At 42.9% G+C, this 20631-nt stretch overlaps 1 protein-coding gene across 4 annotated transcripts in view; it reads left to right on the top strand.

The window, feature by feature from the left end:
- ntrk3b (neurotrophic tyrosine kinase, receptor, type 3b) overlaps positions 1-20631 on the top strand; it is a 356045-nt gene that overhangs the window by 15453 nt on the left and 319961 nt on the right. The gene's annotated exons all lie outside the window — the stretch shown is intronic.

The raw sequence follows: 20631 nt of genomic DNA, 5'->3' as shown, positions 1-20631 counted from the left end.
AATATTACACAAATATTTTGGAGAGTTACCACCCTACAGAGGAGGGGCTTGGTTAATCACTAGGGTTTCGAATTAGCTAGTAGTAGCGTGACAGTATATGTTAACCATATTATTTATTGGAGGGTATATGTTACTATATTATTTATTTTTATAGGTAACATGGCATTTTATTATTGCTAACTAAAATTCTTAGAGGAATAGGTTATTGATATTGGAAATCTATTGTATAAGGTTTATTGTTAATTATGAATATAATGTATTATCTTATTATATACTATTATTATGGTAATATGTCATTGGTACACATAAAGTTAATAGTATATTATGGATAATTACATTTTGGTATATAAATATGGTTATTGTGACAAGAAAGTCCTTACTACGGAAAAAGAAAGTCAAGCATCTGTGGAAACACTATTAAACCCCTAAAGCTAAAAGCATCATAAATCAACTGTTTGACAAGTTTGGTCTTGTTTACCAACTCGTTCTAGCGGGATATCATCTGTCTTTAAAAAAATAAATACAAATATTTGTACAATAAAAAGTGTTTTCCTTGCTTACTGAAGGCTACCTGCTGCTTTTCTATAATCCACATTGTAACAAAGAGCTCGTTTGCTCTTCAGCAAAAGGGCTAAAAAATTGTCTTAATGGAACAGGTTGACATATCTTGCTGTGAGTGAGACAAGAAGTAGAACCCAAAAAAATCAAACACGTTGAAATCTTATCAATTAATGAATCTGACAGGCAAATTCACTTCTACTTTTTACGCCATTCATGCTAAGAGGAGAGCGGAATTACATTAATATTCCCGACAACAATGAGAGAGAGTGTGTGGTTCACCAAATGTCAAACGTATTGAATTCTAATTAAACACAACTACAATTGGACGTGTACTAAAAGCTTGAAAAAAAGCAGGATTTGGCAGTACACTGCCCTCCAAATGTATTGGAACACTTAGGTTATGTCCTTTATTTTTCTGTACACCTAAAACATTTGAGTTTGACATCAAAAGCTGGATGCCCAACTCAGAAGATAGCACCTTCTTATTCTCAATCCACCCATTTGTGATCCAAAGCATTGGAACATGTAAATGGCAGGTGTGACCTATTACACTGATGATTCCAACTATAACTATAACTGGATATGCGCACTCAGTTTCAGATTTGATTTGATTTCTCCAAACTCAAACCCCACAGAGCCTGCATTTTACCTCCAAAAAAAAAGGGTCTCGGAAACTGACGGGAGTAACCCCCCTCTTCCCAAACACAAAGAACACTTGCCTGAAGATCTTGCATTTTTCCCAAAACACATTGCCAAAACAACCAAGGTTCATCAGGGGTTTAAGAGAGAATCAGTTACCAAAATACAGGTTGGTAAGTGAACCCAAGTATAAGATCAATAATAATCAAATGAAGAATGCAGCCCTACGGGGGCACAAGCCAGTGCAAACTGTAGGCCGGTCCCAAGCCCGGATAAATGCAGAGGGTTGCGTCAGGAAGGGCATCCGGCTTAAAACTTTGCCAAACAAATATGAGCGTTCATCCAAAGAATTCCATACCGGATCGGTCGTGGCCCGGGTTAACAACGTCCGCCACCGCCGCCGTCAACCTGCAGGGCGCTGTTGGAAATTCAACTACTGTGGGTCGAAGTTGAAGAAAAAGAAGAGGTGGAAAGCGGGTTCTTCGACAGAAAGAGAAGAGGAAAGCACAGAGCCTAGAACTGAATGTGGGGACTTTGAATGTTGGGACTATGAGAGGAAAATCTCGGGAGTTGGTTGACATGATGATTAGGAGAAAGGTTGATATATTGTGTGTCCAGGAGACCAGGTGGAAAGGCAGTAAGGCTAGAGGTTTAGGGGCAGGGTTTAAATTATTTTACCATGGTGTAGATGGGAAGAGAGATGGAGTCGGGGTTATTTTAAAAGAAGATTTGGCTAAGAATGTCTTGGAGGTGAAAAGAGTATCAGATCGAGTGATGAGGCTGAAACTTGAAATTGAGGGTGTTATGTATAATGTGATTAGTGGCTATGCCCCACAGGTAGGATGTGACCTAGAGGTGAAAGAGAAATTCTGAAATCCCAGACAGAGAGAGAGTCGTGATTGGTGCAGATTGTAATGGACATGTTGGTGAAGGAAATAGGGGTGATGAAGAAGTGATGGGTAAGTACGGGATCCAGGAAAGGAACTTTGCAAAAAGGATGCAAATGGCTGTAGTGAACACTTTTTTCCAGAAGAGGCAGGAACATGGGGTGACCTACAAGAGCGGAGGTAGAAGCACGCAGGTGTATTACATCTTGTGCAGTCGATGTAATCTGAAGGAGGTTACAGACTGTAAGGTTGTGGTAGGGGAGAGTGTGGCTATACAGCATAGGATGGTCGTGTGTAAGATGACTCTGGTGGTGGGGAGGAAGATTAGGAAGACAAAGGCAGAGCAGAGAACCATGTGGTGGAAGCTGAGACAGGACAAGTGTTGAGCAGCTTTTCGGGAAGAGGTGAGACAGGCTCTCGGTGGACGGGAGGAGCTTCCAGAAGACTGGACCACTGCAGCGAAGGTGATCAGAGAGGCAGGCAGGAGAGGACTTGATGTATCTTCTGGCAGGCAAGAAGAGAAGGAGACTTGGTGGTGGAACCTCACAGTACAGAAAATCATACAAGGAAAAAGGTTAACTAAGAAGAAGTGGGACACTGAGAGGACCGAGGAGAGGCAAAAGGAATACATTGAGATGCGACACAGGGCAAAGGTAGAGGTGGCATAGGCCAAACAAGAGGCATATGATGACATGTATGGCACGTTGGACACTAAAGAAGGAGAAAAGGATCTATACAGGCTGGCCAGACAGAGGGATCGAGATGGGAAGGATGTGCAGCAGGTTACGGTGACTAAGGCTAGAGATGGAAATATGTTGACTGGTGCCAGCAGTGTGCTAGCTAGATGGAAAGAATACTTCGAGGAGTTGATTAATGAGGAAAATGAGAGAGAAGGGAGAGTAGAAGAGGCAAGTGTGGTGGACCAGGAAGTGGCAGTTATTAGGGGAAGTTAGAAACGCATTAAGGAGGATGAAAAATGGAAAGGCAGTTGGTCCTGATGACATTCCTGTGGAGGTATGGAAGCATCTAGGAGAGGTTGCTGTGGAGTTTTTGACCAGCTTGTTCAATAAAATTCTGCCTGATGCCTGAGGAATTGAGAAAAAGAGTGCTGGTGCCCATTTTAAAGAATAAGAGTGATGTGCAGAGCTGTGGGAACTATAGAGGAATAAAGTTGATGAGCCACACAATGAAGTTTTGGGAAAGAGTAGTGGAGGCTAGACTCAGGACAGAAGTTAGTATTTGGGAGCAACAGTATGGTTTCATGCCAAGAAAGAGTACCACAGATGCATTATTTGCCTTGAGGATGTTGATGGAAAAGTACTGAGAAGGTCAGAAGGAGTGTGGTGGACCAGGAAGTGGCAATGATTAGTAAGGGGGAAGTTAGAAAGGCATTAAAGAGGACAAAAAATATAAAGGAAGTTGGTCCTGATGACGTTCCTGTGGAGGTATGGAAGCATCTAGGAGAGGTGGCTGTGGAGTTTTTGACCAGCTTGTTCAAGAGAATTCTAGCGCGTGAGAAGATGCCTGAGGAATGGAGGAAAAGTATGCTGGTGCCCATTTTTAAGAACAAGGGTGATGTGCAGTGCTGTGGGAACTATAGAGGAATAAAGTTGATGAGCCACACAATGAAGTTATGGGAAAGAGTAATGGAGGCTAGACTCAGGACAGAAGTGAGCGAGCAACAGTATGGTTTCATGCCTAGAAAGAGTCCCACAGATGCATTATTTGCCTTGAGGATGTTGATGGAAAAGTACTGAGAAGGTCAGAAGGAGCTACATTGTGTCTTTGTAGATCTAGAGAAAGCCTATGACAGAGTACCCAGAGAGGAACTGTGGTACTGCATGCGGAAGTCTGGAGTGGCAGAGAAATATGTTAGAATAATACAGGACATGTACGAGGGCATCAGAACAGCGGTGAGGTGTGCTGTAGGTGTGACAGACGAATTTAAGGTGGAGGTGGGACTGCATCAGGATCAGCCCTGAGCCCCTTCCTGTTTGCAGTGGTGATGGCTGACAGATGAGGTTAGACTGGAATCCCCGTGGACCATGATGTTTGCAGATGACATTGTGATCTGCAGTGAAAGCAGGGAGCAGGTGGAGGAACAGTTAGAACGATGGAGGCATGCACTGGAAAGCAGAGGAATGAAGATTAGCCCAAGTAAAACAGAATATATGTGCATGAATGAGAGGGGTGGTGGGGGGAGGCTACAGGGAAAAGAGATAGCAAGGGTGAGGACTTTAAATACTTGGGGTCAACCGTCCAGAGCAATGGTTTGTGGTCAGGAAGTGAAGAAACGGGTCCAAGCAGGTGGGAACGGGTGGAGGAAGGTGTCAGGTGTGTTATGTGACAGAAGAGTCTCCGCTAGGATGAAGGGCAAAGTTTATAAAACAGTGGTGATGTACGGATTAGAGACAGTGGCAGTGAGGAGACAACAGGAAGCAGAGCTGGAGGTGACGGAAATGAAGATGTTGAGGAGAGACCAGGTTGGATAAAATTAGGAATGAGCTCATCAGAGGGACAGCCAAGGTTCGATGTTTTGGAGACAAAGTTAGAGAGAGCAGACTTCGATGGTTTGGACATGTCCAGAGGAGAAATAGTGAGTATTTTGGTAGAAGGATGATGACCATGGAGCTGCCAGCCAAGAGAGCTAGAGGAAGACCAAAGAGAAGGTTGATGGATGTTGTGAGGGAAGAGATGAGGGCAGTTGGTGTTCGAGAGGAGAATGCAGGAGATAGGCTTACATGGAAAAGGATGGCACGATGTGGTGACCCCTAAAGGGACAAGCCGAAAGGAAAAGGAAGAATAATCAAATGAAGACACTTACAATTGATACCTAACAGGAGCACTCTTAAGTTAGCAACATCTACAAAGTTAAAAAAGTACTTCCTCTATGATGCTCTTCTTCTGAAAGACAAAAAAGACAAAGCACATCATCTTGTGTAGCTGTCCCTTGAGGACTTGCACGCTGCCAGAACTAAGAGAAGAGCGTGCAAAATCCTCTCGGACCCTCCACATCCCGGTCACTGGCTCTTCCAGCTCCTTCCCTCAGGTAGGCGCTACCGATCAATGCAAACTAGAACGAGCCGACATTCCAACAGCTTCTTCCCTCTTGCGATCAACTTCTTAAACACCTAACCTACAATTCTATTGCAACATGGTGGCAATTTTTTTTGACTTGAGTTCATTGTCACATTTCTGTGGGGCCAATTATATATTACTCGTGCACTCACTGTAGTAGTCTCGCCACGCTGCACTATTTGCATATATGTTGTTGACCAATTGTTAAATATATTCTAGAAGTTATCATTTATTTGCTTAGCTTGCATTAGTATTATGGACGATTTTAGATGTCTCGCCTTCAAAAAGATGACTCAGCATCATCCGATGGAAGGACGCCTGGACCAAGGACGCGATCGGATGTGGTCGGGGACGTGACAGGTGTTGGTCCAATGTTTTGTGTTGTGTCTTATTGTTTAGAACATTATGTCTGGGAAAAACCCTCCTATTTTCAAATAAATGCAGGAGCGACGGGAGAGATTGGTTAGAGCGTGTTGAGAGGCTGTGATCTGAACAATCTCCCATACGCCCTCCTCATGAGAAAAAGAAACCAGTGTCTTCATTCCTTTTGTGTCTATTTTTTATAATGTTGGGTAAGATAAATCCAACATTAAATTGGTCCGTCGAGCCGGATGTCAACACACCCGAGGATTCCAGTTGTGGAGCCGACTTCCAGTTAAGAGACCGTGGCCACGGCAAGTAAGACCCTTTACGGGACTGGTCTTCGTTCTCCTCAACTGGGATCTGAAGGTTGACGACAATCCACAGGATTGAAGACGACTGGTGAGTTAAATGAAAAATTTTTTTTTAGGAAAAAGGACGCCGGAGTCCACAAATTCCGCGAGGACGGCGGAGTCCTGTACGTACTTAAATTCCGTGTTTAATAAACCCTGTGAATACTAGTCAATGGCGGGTAAAATAAAGAAACTAGGAAAGTTTCGTGGCGTCGTAGTTAAATTCCATATAGGACGGCGGAGTCCTCTAATGAGCTGTTGACAAACGTAGTTAAATTCCGTATAGGACGGCGGAGTCCTCTGACGAGCCAGTGTGAATGAAAACTGTTTGAATGAGAGTGTAAATGGGAAATGGGAAACCACTAGGTTTTTCATTCCATACCAAAACAGTGGGAAAGTAAACGGTGGACTACTCTGGCCACTAATGCCAGAGTAGCATCTGCTCCATTTGCACTCTGATTGAGGAGTATCTGCAACATTTGCACAATCAACATTGTCGAGCTACTCGTCACTTTAAACTGCATACACTCCTTGAAGTCTCGGCGCCCTTTGCACAATGGTCATTGCACCGGACTATTGCGATATTAGTCATTCGAACTGCTCTAAATGCTAGAGGACTCTGCATCTTTTGCACAATTGTCAAAAAAAAATAATAATGTACCGGCATTACCAGATAACTATTAACCCTTTATTGCTCAGTGACTGTTTTTTTGTCAATGTCTTTATGTCTCAAAGTGTTCTCGGTCAATTGACTGTCTGTTGTCGCACAAGAGCGGCTCCAACTACCGGAGACAAATTCCTTGTGTGTTTTTTGGACATACTTGGCAAATAAAGATGATTCTGATTCTGATTCTGAAGGAACAGATTTAGTGCGCTAACACTAATAACACATTCTGGTACAACATCATACAAACATGTCTAACACAACGGGACACACGAAAAAGTCTGCCGACCCATGCCCAATATTGAACAGGAAGTAAGCCATTTTGGTTTAAAACGGCCATTTGGGGGTGAATTCCTGCTTGGCAATATGCCCAAATAAGCCCCAGTCGAAAGCGTTTACAACTCTTGTATTGAATCTCATTAGACGGTGTCCCTAATGTCGTGACCGGTGAGTGTAAACACACTGTGTCATTTTGCCGCCTGGCTAAATATCACAGCGGCTTAACCTGTGCCTTCCTGTGAGCCTTGTGCCCCTGCTGCAGGTGCTAATTCCACCCATCTTCGACACAGTAATGCTAATTAGTGCACAGATGCAGACACATCACACACACGCACAGAGACACACACACGATCTGGCTTGACCTTTCCTATTGTCACCTGGCACTGTTGTAAATCAGATTTGCTTCATTAAATTAACACTCTTAAAATAAAAGTGTAAATGTCCTTGCTTGGGTGTATCAGGAGCCATCTTGCAGAGGGGATTGTGGCACAATGAAGACAATTGATTGACGACTTTTGGAGAAGAGAACAAGAAGTAAATTAAAGTGTGTTCTATTAATTCAGTCATCAGCCAAAATAATGAAATTGTTTTGCACTCGCACACCAAGCATACATCCATCCATTTTCTGAGCCGCTTCTCCTCACTAGGAGCCTATCCCAGCTGTCATCGGGCAGGAGGCGGGGTACACCCTGAACTGGTTGCCAGCCAATCGCAGGGCACATAGGAACAAACAACCATTCGCACTCACAGTCATGCCTACAGGCAATTTAGAGTCTCCAATTCATGCATGTTTTTGGGATGTGGGAGGAAACCGGAGTGCCCGGAGAAAACCCACGCAGGCACGGGGAGAACATGCAAACTCCACACAGGCGGGGCCGGGGGATTGAACCCGGGTCCTCAGAACTGTGAGGCTGACGCTCTAACCAGTCGTCCACCGTGCCGCACCAAGCATACAGTTTAGCTTTTTATTTTAATTACCTGTGAGCATGAAAGGAAAGTGCATTATTATTACGCTTAATCACTAGTCCTCCTAAAGTGTCCCTGTATGTACATCATCAGCACTCCTGTCAGATCCCTGGCAGTCGGATTTATGAATTTATTACACCTCATAAAGTTTGACATTGTTTTTAACTGAAACGCTGCTGGACGAAAATAACACCGCATCAGCTCTGTACTTTATATAAGGAAAAGGAGATGGGTAGAATACTCTTTTTTTATTTTCAAATTGTGAGGCATTTGAATATTTTTCAATGAATGTGGGTGGCCAATAGCACCATAAGGTTGAGTCCCAAAGAAAAATCCAGCCCCAGAAGTCAGATTTACTTGGCAACAGGAAATTTGGTCGACAATAGACTAGTCTATCATGAGTAGACCCTCAAAAAAGTATCAAGAAGAAGTGTGTGGAGTTTGCATGTTCTCCCTGTCCCTGCGTGGGTTTTCTCCGGGCACACCGGTTTCCTCCCACATCCCCCAAAAACATGCATGGTAGGTTAATTGACAACTCTAAATTGCCCGTAGGTGCGAATGTTTGTATGTGCCCTGCGATTGGATGGCAACCAGTTCAGGGTCTAACCTGCCTCCTGCCCGATGATAGCTGGGATAGGCTCCAGGACGCCCGCGACCCTTGTGAGGAGAAGCGGCTCAGAAAATGGATGGATGGATGGATGGATGGATGGAGTTTTTGTGATTGTGTGTGAAGTTGATTTGATTGTGGTGAAGTGATTTGATGACTCGCCATCAAACATGAAAATCAAATGACATAGCATCCCAAGGTTGAAGCCACCCAAAAACTAATCCAGTTCTAGAAGCCAGTTTCACCAAGCAACATAAAATTTGGTAGCCCTGGCTTTCATAAGTAGACTCACAAAAATGTCTCAAAAAGCCATGCCTGAAAATACAAAGGAAGTCTGTCATTTTGGTTTGAAGACACCATTTTAGAGTCAATTGATGACTTTCTACCAAACACAAAAATCTATTAAACACAGCGCCATAAGGTCAAAGCCACAAAAAAACAATCCAGCCCCAGTAGCTCGTTTCACATAGCAACATAATCCATGTTTGAAACAACAAAGGGAGACTGCCAGTTTGGCTTGAAGCACCTATTTGTGGGATCATGTTGGTCATTTCCAAGTTTCTGTCCAAAAATGGAACTTGTCTGTCACTGCAATTCTATTTTTATTTTGAATTAAATACAATTTTATTTAAATTGCTGAAGGATGAAAAACTGACGAACATCAGACTGACAAGTTCAACCCGGGTCTAATTACTTTGTTTCCCAATTGCACCAGTGGCTGTGTCTTTGTCGTGTGCTCATTTATCTGCATGGTGGATCTTAATAGTGCTCACAAAGGCAATTAGACTGGTCTTACTTCCACTGTATTAGGTGTGTCCTCGACCATCTCTCACCACTCTGAACTGATCTGAACCTCCCATAAAGAATTTTAATGTAACTGTGAGATGAAGTGGTTGAAGATTTGAACTCTGTGTTCTTTTAAATAGAGACGATGGAACTACAACATAATGGTTCAAAGGTGATCTTGTTAGAATCCGTCATATCCTGGCAGCTTTGTAAAAAGTCCCATTAATCGGAATCTCGACATATCGCCAAGATCATACGGAATGCTTTGTTCCTGACAAAGACAGAGACGTCCTGCCTTTTGATGCCCCTCACTTTAAAGTTGGGGATGAACTCTTGAGCTTGCAAGTCAAATCAATCTGGTCGCGGCACGAGAACACAGGGCTTCATTACTGGGACGAGTGAGGAGCTCAGCCATCAGCCGTTTAATATCGCTGTGATCCTCTCTTCTCTTTTCTTACCTAATTGAATTCTGCCGCAGACGTGCCCCTCAGCCGCAGATTTATCGTATCCTGAAATTGGACGAGTCTCTCTCTGGCAAAGGACGTGCACAGAACGTTTAATACTCATCCTCGTGATCTCTGCCCGGACCAGGGTGGCCTTTCAAAGTCACGTCCTGAGTTGCAATGAGTGGGAGTAACTCCAATAGGTATCCTTTCTGCCATCAGGCCTACTAACTGTGCATTTTCCCAAAATATTTCTTGTGGTCTTGATTAATGTATAATGATGGTGATAAGTGTCCATGAAGCAATAGAAGGTTTAATGTGTGAGATGTAAATAAACATGTCTATGGGCAAGTTGGATTTTAGGTTTCTCTGCATATTTGACATAGTTACATTAAAATACAGTTGACCCTTTGACTTTGAGCAATTGGTTGTAGAACTCAGACCTCTGATTTGTTTTTTTGGGGAACACTTGACATTTTGTCAGGCTTCGGTAAGAACCGATTTGGTTTGTGATTTGAAATAAAAATGTAAACTGCCTGTGTGATATTTAGGTGGTAATTGCAACTAGTAGAACCTTGACAAGGACCATGGACTGTACTGGTTCAACTTTTGACCTGAAATCAAGCGAAATGAAAAAGGATTCTTACATATAAGATTAATAATTGCTAGGCTTTATACGATCAGGATTTTTGGGTCAGCGAGTTTAAAAAAATGATAACCGATCACCGATCCGATCACAAGATGGAGCAATGTGTTCGTGTCTTTGTTCATCTATTTATGCCAGTGAGGCATAGTGACAGACAGAACAAATAAATGCTGAAGTACATACAGTAATTAATGTATACACTATTTGTGACATTTTTGTTTGTTTGTGTGCCGTGAGATTTTTCAATTGTCAAATATATGCCTTGGCTCCATAAAGGCTGGAAATCACTGCTCTAGTCAGGTCATGTATTCTAATCAGTCAGGTCAAACCAACGTTACAACATGACAGAAATAATGGGTGCTAACTTACTGTAATTAAATTACTTTATTGTAATTACATTACTTCACACACACCGAAACTTTAGCGCATGATTCGACAGAACGCCGGTAGTTAGTGCTAGCACTAGCTTGCTAGGCTACATAACGTTTTGTTAAAAGTACATGACCATACCTCAAGCAATGCTGGAATTAAAGTCCTCTCCCGAGTACCGGTGACCACCAACACACGGTTTCCCCAATTTAGTTCTTGTAATACACACGATGTGATCGATTGTTGTTGTCGTGGCCCTGCTAACGAGTGTATCCGGTCGCGTTTGAGTTGACAAGATAGAGCCCAGTGATCGTAAAAGACGGGATGTGGTGGTATCAGAATACAAGATTTTATTGCAGTAGTCTGACATCGTGCAATCGTGAAACACCACATTTCTCTTGTAGTCTGATCCACGCATTACGTGTTGTCTGTCTCAGACGTGATGTCTGTCCCACACCACCGGCGTTTTTTTTTTTACATAACTTTATTGGTGGTCAGATATTTACAGTACTACTTCAAAAGATACGCGACAAGGCTAAAAATAAACTAGCTTTTGGATTCAAATATACCGTAAATGATGGGGATGCGGAGTAAATGTCTTTGTCGAATTATGACATTAAAGCCGATCAGCATAAAATGCTAATTATCGGCCGATACCGATCAGAAGAGGAATGGTCCAAAATTCATCCTGATCATTGTGCCTGTCTGATCAACAACTACAGGAAACGTTTGGTAGAGGTTATTGCTGCTGAAGGAGGGTCAACCACTTATTAAAGCCAAGGGTTCACTTACTTTTTCCTCCCTGTCCTGTATATTGACTGTAAAGATATTTTTTTTCTTTTTACTTTTGTATTAAGTACATTTCAGCCTGTACTTTTTTTGTTTTTACTTCTATAACAGAGTTTAGTCAGTACCTCTACTTTTACCAAGGTATTTTACACATGTATCTGTACTCTTCATTAAGTATATAGTGTGAGTACTTTTGCCAACAATGGATATTTGGGACAAGACTTATGGTAAACCGCCTGTCTGTTTCACTCAACCGATAAGACAGATAGTCATCAAGTGTGCTGGGCTTTCATTTTCACACAAGCACACTAGCTATATCAGGAGTCACCAAAATGGTGCCCGCGTGCACCAGGGAGCCTAGCTCAGTGACTGGACATTGCGATTTCCTTGGAATGTTCTAAAAGTCATCGTTTGAAGATTTATAGAAATACAGTGTTGCATATTGTTATTTATCTGTTTCTCACCTTGTTAAATCATGGTTGCTAATTGTGAGAAATGATTAATGTTATCAGTGTTCACATAGGTGAATATTATTAATTATGTGTGCGTGAGTGGGTGAATGTGAGGCTTTGTAAAGTGCTGTGGGCACTGTGATGGTGTAGATAAAAGCGCTATATAAGTGCGGCCCATTTACCATTTACCATCAATAATAATAAAATAAAATAAAGAAATTTGAGCAAAATTGTTATTTCAGAAATGCGTATCAAACTGGTAGCCATTCACATTAGTCAGTACCCAAAACTTAACTGTTTCAAAACGGTTGGTGACCCCTGATTTAAATATTCCCTTGGACCACATTGTTCATTGTTGAATGTTAAATGTTGTCATTGGTAGCGTATTGACAAGGACTACATAAACTACTTGTAGCTTAATGCGCTTGTGTTAGAACGTAGGGTTCTTGGGTAGGATTGCCACTGGTAGAGCAACAACAGGGTACTTTTACTAAACTGGACCTTGACACCAATGTCAGGTATTACTAAAACAAACAGGGTTACTGGGGACAAGATTTATGGTTAACAGCATGACTTGATTTCACTTGACTGATATGACCGACAGTATGCACCGCTTTCATATTCACACAGACTATATATATTTATTTCCTTGAACTGCTTTGCTTGTATGTGCAGCATATGGGAACTTTCAAGCCGATCCAACCAACCAACGTCGTTTCCAGGTGGGATGTATTTTAAGAATGCCCGGCGCTAAAGGTCCACCGCATTTGCATGCGCTAAGGCGTATCTGGCCGCCATACAACGGATTTTGCGGATCACTTGTTTGATTAAACACGATCGCACTAGGCGGGGAGTCGACATACAAGAAGTGTTGACGGCAGGGAGAAAAAAAAAGCCTTGTAAATCATGCAGTACATGGTCAGAAGGGCCTGTTCCTTTACAAATCCATAAAATGTTTATTTTTTTGCTCCTTGTTCTTTTATTAATGGTTTGTTTTGGGAGTTTAAAAGGAGAAAATGTGCCACAGATTCGTTTTCATCATTGATTCCACTTGATCACGTCTCGAGTGCTGTTTTTCACTCAATGAAATATGACTTTCTTTGATCTAGTGATTGACAGGGCAGCAATTTAGTCACCTAATAACGACAGTTACTAGGTGAAGGCTATCATTGGGCATTTTGTACCGGCTTGATGGCTAAAATTCATATTTGAGCTGACAAAGGGAGCACCTCCTCGCTTAAATGCAGTTTGGGTTGAAGACTTGGTATGTATTTGTCACAAATCTAGTTGATGGTCCATAAAACATCAAACTGTATTGCACATTGCTCCAGTAAGGTATTACAAAATGCCAGCTTGTTATTTTTGTTGTCTTTAGGGCTGGATTCAAGTAAGATTTAAGCTTTACGTACCATGATGACATTCTTTACTGCCATACTGGCAGAACTAGAAGTTAACCCCAGTTTAATAACCAATTAAAACTATAATTAAAACTACTCGCCCATTGAAGACCCCTGACATACACGTCACAGAGAGGGAATGATACAGTCACCTAGTGTAGGTATTGCATGTCGTATAATAAGTGTGTTTAGCTTGTTGGGAACAACAGCCAGACATTTGCACAAACCTGCAAAAAGCCAAAGAAAAAGCAAAATGTGTGGCGTTTTCCCTTTTACATTCTCACAGACTAACAAGATTTGCACAACGGCAGTTTTTGTGTAACATTAAAGATAAAAAAAAATTCTCTAAAACCTGATGTGTCCTGCGGTTTCGTGGATCTTCCCGGTTGGCATCTGAAGTTGGTTCGATGTCAAGCTGGCCGCTACACTGGAGTGTTTAACAGCTAGTGTGACAGATCCTTCCCTCTGGAGTCAGTCAGACCCAACTAAGCGTTCATAATGAAATAGCATTTGACATGACTGCCAAAAAACATACAGTATTTGAATTAAAGGACAAATAAAAAAAAATATTTTCCCCCGAAATGAATTAAAGCACTACTGTCAATGAAATGTGTGCTGTGGTCAAAATAGCCCAAGGATCAAGAGAGAATTACGTCACACTTTACACCGGAGGTGGGCAAAGTAAGCCACGGCCCTACATTCTTTCACCTGGCTTACTGAGCATTTAAACATCTTGAGTCCTGTAATATTTGTTGCAATAGTTAAGCTGTTTTTCTTACCCAAAAAAAAGAAAAGGTTGATTGAAATGTATTAATTCATGTTTGTATTAATTTATCTGATTAATAAATTGGTTAAATGATTTATTGTAAATAAATAATTATTGTTTTATTTTATTGAATAATTAACTCATTAATTAAAATTACATTAATAGTATTTAATACAATTTAACAATGAGAATAAAATATTTTATGACTAAAATAAGCTATTTTACATTTTTTACTTCCACGTTTTACCCTTTTTATTTTTGTATTTTTTTTTACCTCATGTACAAATAGCATGACGCATCTGTCAGTTTTAAAAATCAAATGTGGTGACATTGTGCATCCAACAACACTGTTGCTGGACTGAAATCTGTGTGGAAGTGGGATTGTTTAAATTATCTTGACATACTACTCGCTTGAAGTCTCGGCGCCCTTTGCACAATGGTCATTGCACAGGACTATTGTAATATTAGTCATACGAACTGCTCTAATTGCTAGAGGACTCTGCATCTTTTTGCACAATTGTCAAAAAAAAAATATATATAATAAATAAATAATAAATGTACCGGCATTACCAGATAACTAGCAACCCTTTATTCCTCAGTGACTGTTTTTCTCAATGTGTTTCTGTTTCAAAAGTGTTCTCTGTCTGTTGTCGTACTTGAGCGGCTCCAATTACCGGAGACAAATTCCTTGTGTGTTTTTTGGACATACTTGGCAAATAAAGATGATTCTGATTCTGATTCTGACTTTGTTGTCACAATAGGACCAAAATGTGAATGGCTTGCTTAAAAACTATCCAGCCATTTTCTGAGCCACTTATCCTCACAAGGGTTGCGGGAGAGCTGCAGCCAATCCCAGCTATCATCGGGCAGGAGGCGGGGTACGCCCTGAACTGGTTGCCAGCCAATCGCAGGGCACATAGAAACAAACAGCCATTCGCACTCACATTCACACCAACGGGCAATTTAGATTCTTCAATCAACCTATCTCGCATGTTTTTGGGATGTGGGAGGAAACCGGACTGCCCGGAGAAAACCCACGCAGGCACGGGGAGAACATGCAAACTCCACACAGGCGGGGTCAGGGATTGAACCCCGGACCTTACAACTGTGAGGCAGACGCTCTAACCAGTCGGTCACTGTGCAGCTTAAAAACTAAAACTATAAAAAAAAAAAAAAACATGGAACAATACTTTGTTGTGTAATTTCCCAATTAGAGACTCCAGACACCCAATTACTAGTATATAAGCAATTAAAAAGTCACTTTTCAAAAATATGCCACCCCTCAAGGGTCTACACTTCGTGACGACATGTTAATCGCCCACGATTTGATGCTTTTTAGCTTCAATGTTAGCAATGAGCAAATGAGCCACTTAAAAGGCTGCCTACCGCACGTTGCATAAGACTCGGAGCATGTCGCGGTGTCACGGGGGCTCGACAGCGCTGATATATTCAGCTCATTACGTGGCACAGATGGAGGTGTACGGCATCGCCAGTGACAGTCGGTGATGTGTGCGAAGCTCCCGCGACGACACGCCTCAGCAACTCGGGGCCGAATGCAGCCTCTTTGAATCCAGAGAGGCTCATAGCCACAGTGACACTTGGCAAAATGGCACTCTAATTATAGCCATTTTAATTTTGGCCACACATGCTCGGACTCATGTCAAGTGTGAGGAGGTGATACCTTTTGCACAACACGGACACATGCGGCAGGAACATTCCCTTCCCCTGCCAGATTTTGACTATGCTGGGAGTCATTGGGCCTTGGCGGGTGCGCTGTGGTGGTGACATGGAACGAAGCGGGAGTGGGGTCGAGGGCATCTGTGGGACCGGGAATATCATCAGTGGTGTGAAAAACACTGAGCCGACACGTCCGGAATAACATTGCCTTCGCAAGTATACCGACTGAGCGGAGGTTTCGTTTGGATTGTCGCCAAGATACATCGGTCGATTTTTAAGGCAGGGGTGGGCAAAGTATGCCCCACCGGGCCATGTATGACTCGCTACGTTCTTTAATCCGGCCCACCGAGCATTCGTCAAGAGTCACATATTTTTTTATTTTGCTGATTTTTCCTAAAATTGGTCTATTAAAACATGAATTCCCGACCACTGGAACCACAGGAAATTATCAAATTTCACTTAATTGGTCAGCAAATTATTTCCTACAAATAATGTATTTTTTTTCATCTATACCAGCAACTTATGTTCACACCGGACGCGAAGAGAACTTTCGCCTTGCATCCCTCGCACAAGTTTGATCGCCTGAGTTATTTATACAAACTGAACGCACATTCGCTTCAGGGTAACTCAGGATACGATATTGTAACAATACAGCCATTGTACAGTACTTGATATTTTCGGATTTGTGTTTGGTGATGTGTTTTCTCCACGTGTGACATGCATGGATCAACACACTAATTGACAAATGTAATTTGGTGAGTTGATGATGAATTGTTGCTTTCATGGGCTCTATTTTCGAAGACAGCGCATCTGCGGCAGGGTGCAAATAACTGATTTTCGTGCAAACCTCTAAATACTAGGGCAGTAGGTAGACCGCTGGTCTAACGTGACTTTGGTGAATTTGATCAGGGCACAGGCAGACATATCCTGAGGTCAGCGGACGTGTGGCAGTCGGATATTTAACAGATATTTTGAATTCAGAAATATGCGAGCAACGGGTAACAAAGCCTCAATGAATGCATTATTCCATCCATCCATCCATTATTATCCTCAAAAGGGTCGCGGGAGTGCTGGAGCCTATCCCAGCTATCATCGGGCAGGAGGCGGGGTACACCCTGAACTGGTGGCCAGCCAATCGCAGGGCACATATAAACAACCATTTTCACTCACATTCACACCTACGGGCAATTTAGAGTCTTCAATTAACCTACCATGCATGTTTTTGGGATGTGGGAGGAAACCGGAGTGCCCGGAGAAAAGCCACGCAGGCACAGGGAGAACATGCTAACTCCACAAAGGTGGGGCTGCGCTCATCTGCGAAATTAGTGACACCGGGTCCAACCCATCACCACGCAGAGTTACACCATCTGCTGCACCGGATTTACGCCAGTCACAAAAATAGAGCCCCATGAGTGAAAATACAGTGGGCGCTTATCCTGTTTTTACGGTGGATCCTATTTTTAAACTCGGGGCTCACACTCCTACTGATTATGGTAACAAATGCTGTACTACCTGGCAAAAATAATAAACACAAATAATTGGAGAAAATATGCAGTTTGTGAAAAAAAACGTTATAAATAGTTTAGTTACCTACCTTTGTACTTTATCCCTTTTGGGACCCCTTGTATTTTGTATTATTTTGGAGATTTCCTGGTTATGTTTCACTCTTGTGTCACAATGCTAGCTTGCTACATTTGCGCATTAAGTATTTTTCCAAAGGGTTTGAGGATTCTATAAGTTTTTATCATACCCTACATTATATGTTCAAACGTGTACCTCCATATTTAAATGTTGTTCATGGAGACGTGCATGTACGTACATGTCACCATAGGACTGTATTGCAAATATATAAACATAGAGGTATTCATTCATTTATTACTGGAGTTGGCAGTGGTGTAGAAGCGCATTGCATTTTGGTTGCCTTATTTAGCTAAATAAAAGGGGCAACATACAAACAGCTCTCAGTATGAAGCAGTTGGGAATTTTTTTTTCCACCTTAATTCCGTCAAAATGAAGACATTAGTTTCTCTAATGGTTTATGAAAGTTCAATATGTCCCTAACCCTACAGTAACTCTAATCCTAACCCGATACTAATCCCTAACTCCATTCTAGCTGCTAACCTGACCATAATACGAACCCAACACGAGCCTCTAATCCTACACAATCCATACCCTACCCCTGCAATGATCCCGAACTCTAACCCTACACTGTTGCCCATAGTTAAATGAAAGGAGCAAAATATATGGAACAGCTTTCAGTATGAAGCAGATGGAGAATGATGACTCCTTCCTTAATTTAGTCGAATTTCAGGCACTATTTCTTCTTTTTAAGAAGGGGGACCGTAGGGTATGTTCCAAATACAGGGGGATCACACTCAACAGCCTCTCTGGTAAGGTCTATTCAAGGGTGCTGGAGAGGAGGGTCCGTCGGGAAGTCGAATCTCAGATTCAGGAGGAGCAGTGTGGTTTTCGTCCTGGCCGTGGAACAGTGGACCAGCTCTACACCCACGGCAGGGTCCTCGAGGGTGCATGGGAGTTCGCCCAACCAGTTTACATGTGTTTTGTGGACTTGGAGAAGGCGTTCGACCGTGTCCCTCGGGGGTCCCGTGGGGGGTGCTTCAGGAGTATGGGGTACCGAACCCCCTGATACGGGCTGTTCGATCCTGTACGACCGGAGTCAGAGTTTGGTCCGCATATCCGGCAGTAAGTTGGACTTGTTTCCGGTGAGGGTTGGACTCCGCCAAGGCTGCCCTTTGTCACCGATTCTGTTCATAACATTTATGGACAGAATTTCAAGGCGCAGCCGAGGCGTAGAGGGGGTCCGGTTTGGTGGCCTCAGTATTGCATCTCTGCTTTTTGCAGATGATGTGGTTCTGTTGGCTTCATCAAGCCGTGACCTCCGACTCTCACTGGAGCAGTTCACAGCTGAGTGTGAAGCGACTGGGATGAGAATAAGCACTTCCAAATCTGAGACCATGGTCCTCAGGCGGAAAAGGGTGGCGTGCCCTCTCCAGGTCGGGGTTGAGATCCTGCCCCAAGTGGAGGAGTTCAAGTATTTTGGGGTCTTGTTCACGAGTGAGGGAAGAATGGAACGGGAGATCGACAGGCGGATCGGTGCAGTGATGCGGACTTTGTATCGATCCGTTGTGGTAAAGAAGGAGCTAAGCCGAAAGGCGAAGCTCTCGATTTACCGGTCGATCTACATTCCTACTCTCACCTATGGTCACGAGCTGTGGGTCGTGACCGAAAGAACAAGATCCCGGATACAAGCGGCCGGAATGAGTTCTTTAATGGTGTTGAAAAGCCAGTACAGTATGTCCCTAACACTACACTAACCCTTATTGTAACCAAACCAGCTAAACTCCGAACAATACCATACATTTCCACTAAGCACAATTTTGGTTGGCTTACTAAGATAAACGAAAGGGGCAAGATTTTAGAAACAGCTCTCTGTATGAAGCTATTGGGAGATTGTCTTCTCCCCTAATTTCATCAATTTCAAGACATTCATTTCTCCAATGGTAGGTGAAACACTAATATTTACTCAATATTTTTCTTGTATTGGATCTCATTAGTTTGTGTTCATAATGTTGGGGCCTGATTAAGAAGGCATTATTAAGGTCCAAACGTGCACCTTCCATCTTAGCTACGGTTGCTGAAGTACATAGTTACTTGACTCATTACCTTTCTCAGCCTCTGTGGATCACGACACAGCGTAAAATAGTCAGAGAGGTAATGTCAGCCACGGTGGGGTCCTACAAGGCAAAAAAAAAAACAAGCAGCAGGTAAATGGAAGAACGTGAACCATGGCGCAATAACGATGATGGTAACAGATTCAAAGAAGCAAGATATTCCCAGTTCATGGCCTCATTCAAGACAAGACAAGACGAGAGGTGTGGTACACCCTGAACTGGTCACCAGCCACTCGCAGGGCACATATAAACAAACAACCATTCACACTCATATTCACACCTACGGGCAATTTAGAGTCTACCATGCATGTTTTTTGTATGTGGGAGGAAACAAGAGTACCCGGAGAAAACCCACGCAGGCACAGTGAGAACATGCAAATTCCACACAGGCAAGGCCGGATTTGCATCCGGGTCCTCAGAACTGTGAGGCAGATGTGCTAACTAATCGTCCACCGTGCCGCCTCAGTACTTCTTATTATACCAAAATCTTTTTTCACACAAGTATCTGGACCTCTACTTTTGCCACTTCTGGAATATACATCCATCAACTTTCTTGTGTCCTCATTTATCTTCACTTGCTGTTTATCCTGCAGTGCTCCTGCAGCACAATCACTCTTTATATGGCAGTCATTTGAATGTCACCTGTCACTTCAAGATGGCAATCAAATCCTGCGGCTTTCAAAGTCTGCTCTTCACAGCACCAATGACTGGATTTAGTTTGTTTTGTCTTTGGAGTAGCAGCGCAACAGTGACAATTGTTTGTGTCATGTTTGTCATTGTCGGAATGAATCTGTATGTTTGTTAGTAAGGTAATAAAAAAAATAACCATAGTGGAATCATTTTATGGTTTGGATAAATGTACACGCGGCACAGTGGGCGACTGGTTAGAGCGTCAGCCTCACAGTTCTGAGGACCTGGGTTCAATACCCGGCCCCGCCTGTGTGGAGTTTGCATGTTCTCCCCGTGCCTGCGTGGGTTTTCTCCAGGCACTCCGGTTTCCTCCCACATCCCAAAAACATGCATGAATTGGAGACTCTAAATTGCCCGTAGGCATGACTGTGAGTGCGAATGGTTGTTTGTTCCTATGTGCCCTGCAATTGGCTGGCAACGAGTTCAGGGTGTACCCCGCCTCCTGCCCGATGACACCTGGGATAGGCTCCAGCACGCCCGCGACCCTAGTGAGGAGAAGCGGCTCAGAAAATGGATGGATGGATGGATGG

The sequence above is a fragment of the Phyllopteryx taeniolatus genome, chromosome 2 (assembly GCF_024500385.1).
Source record: "Phyllopteryx taeniolatus isolate TA_2022b chromosome 2, UOR_Ptae_1.2, whole genome shotgun sequence".
NCBI classification, from domain to species: Eukaryota; Metazoa; Chordata; class Actinopteri; order Syngnathiformes; family Syngnathidae; genus Phyllopteryx; species Phyllopteryx taeniolatus.
Note: the sequence above shows the minus strand (reverse complement) of the source record. Positions and strands in the feature narration are given on the sequence as shown.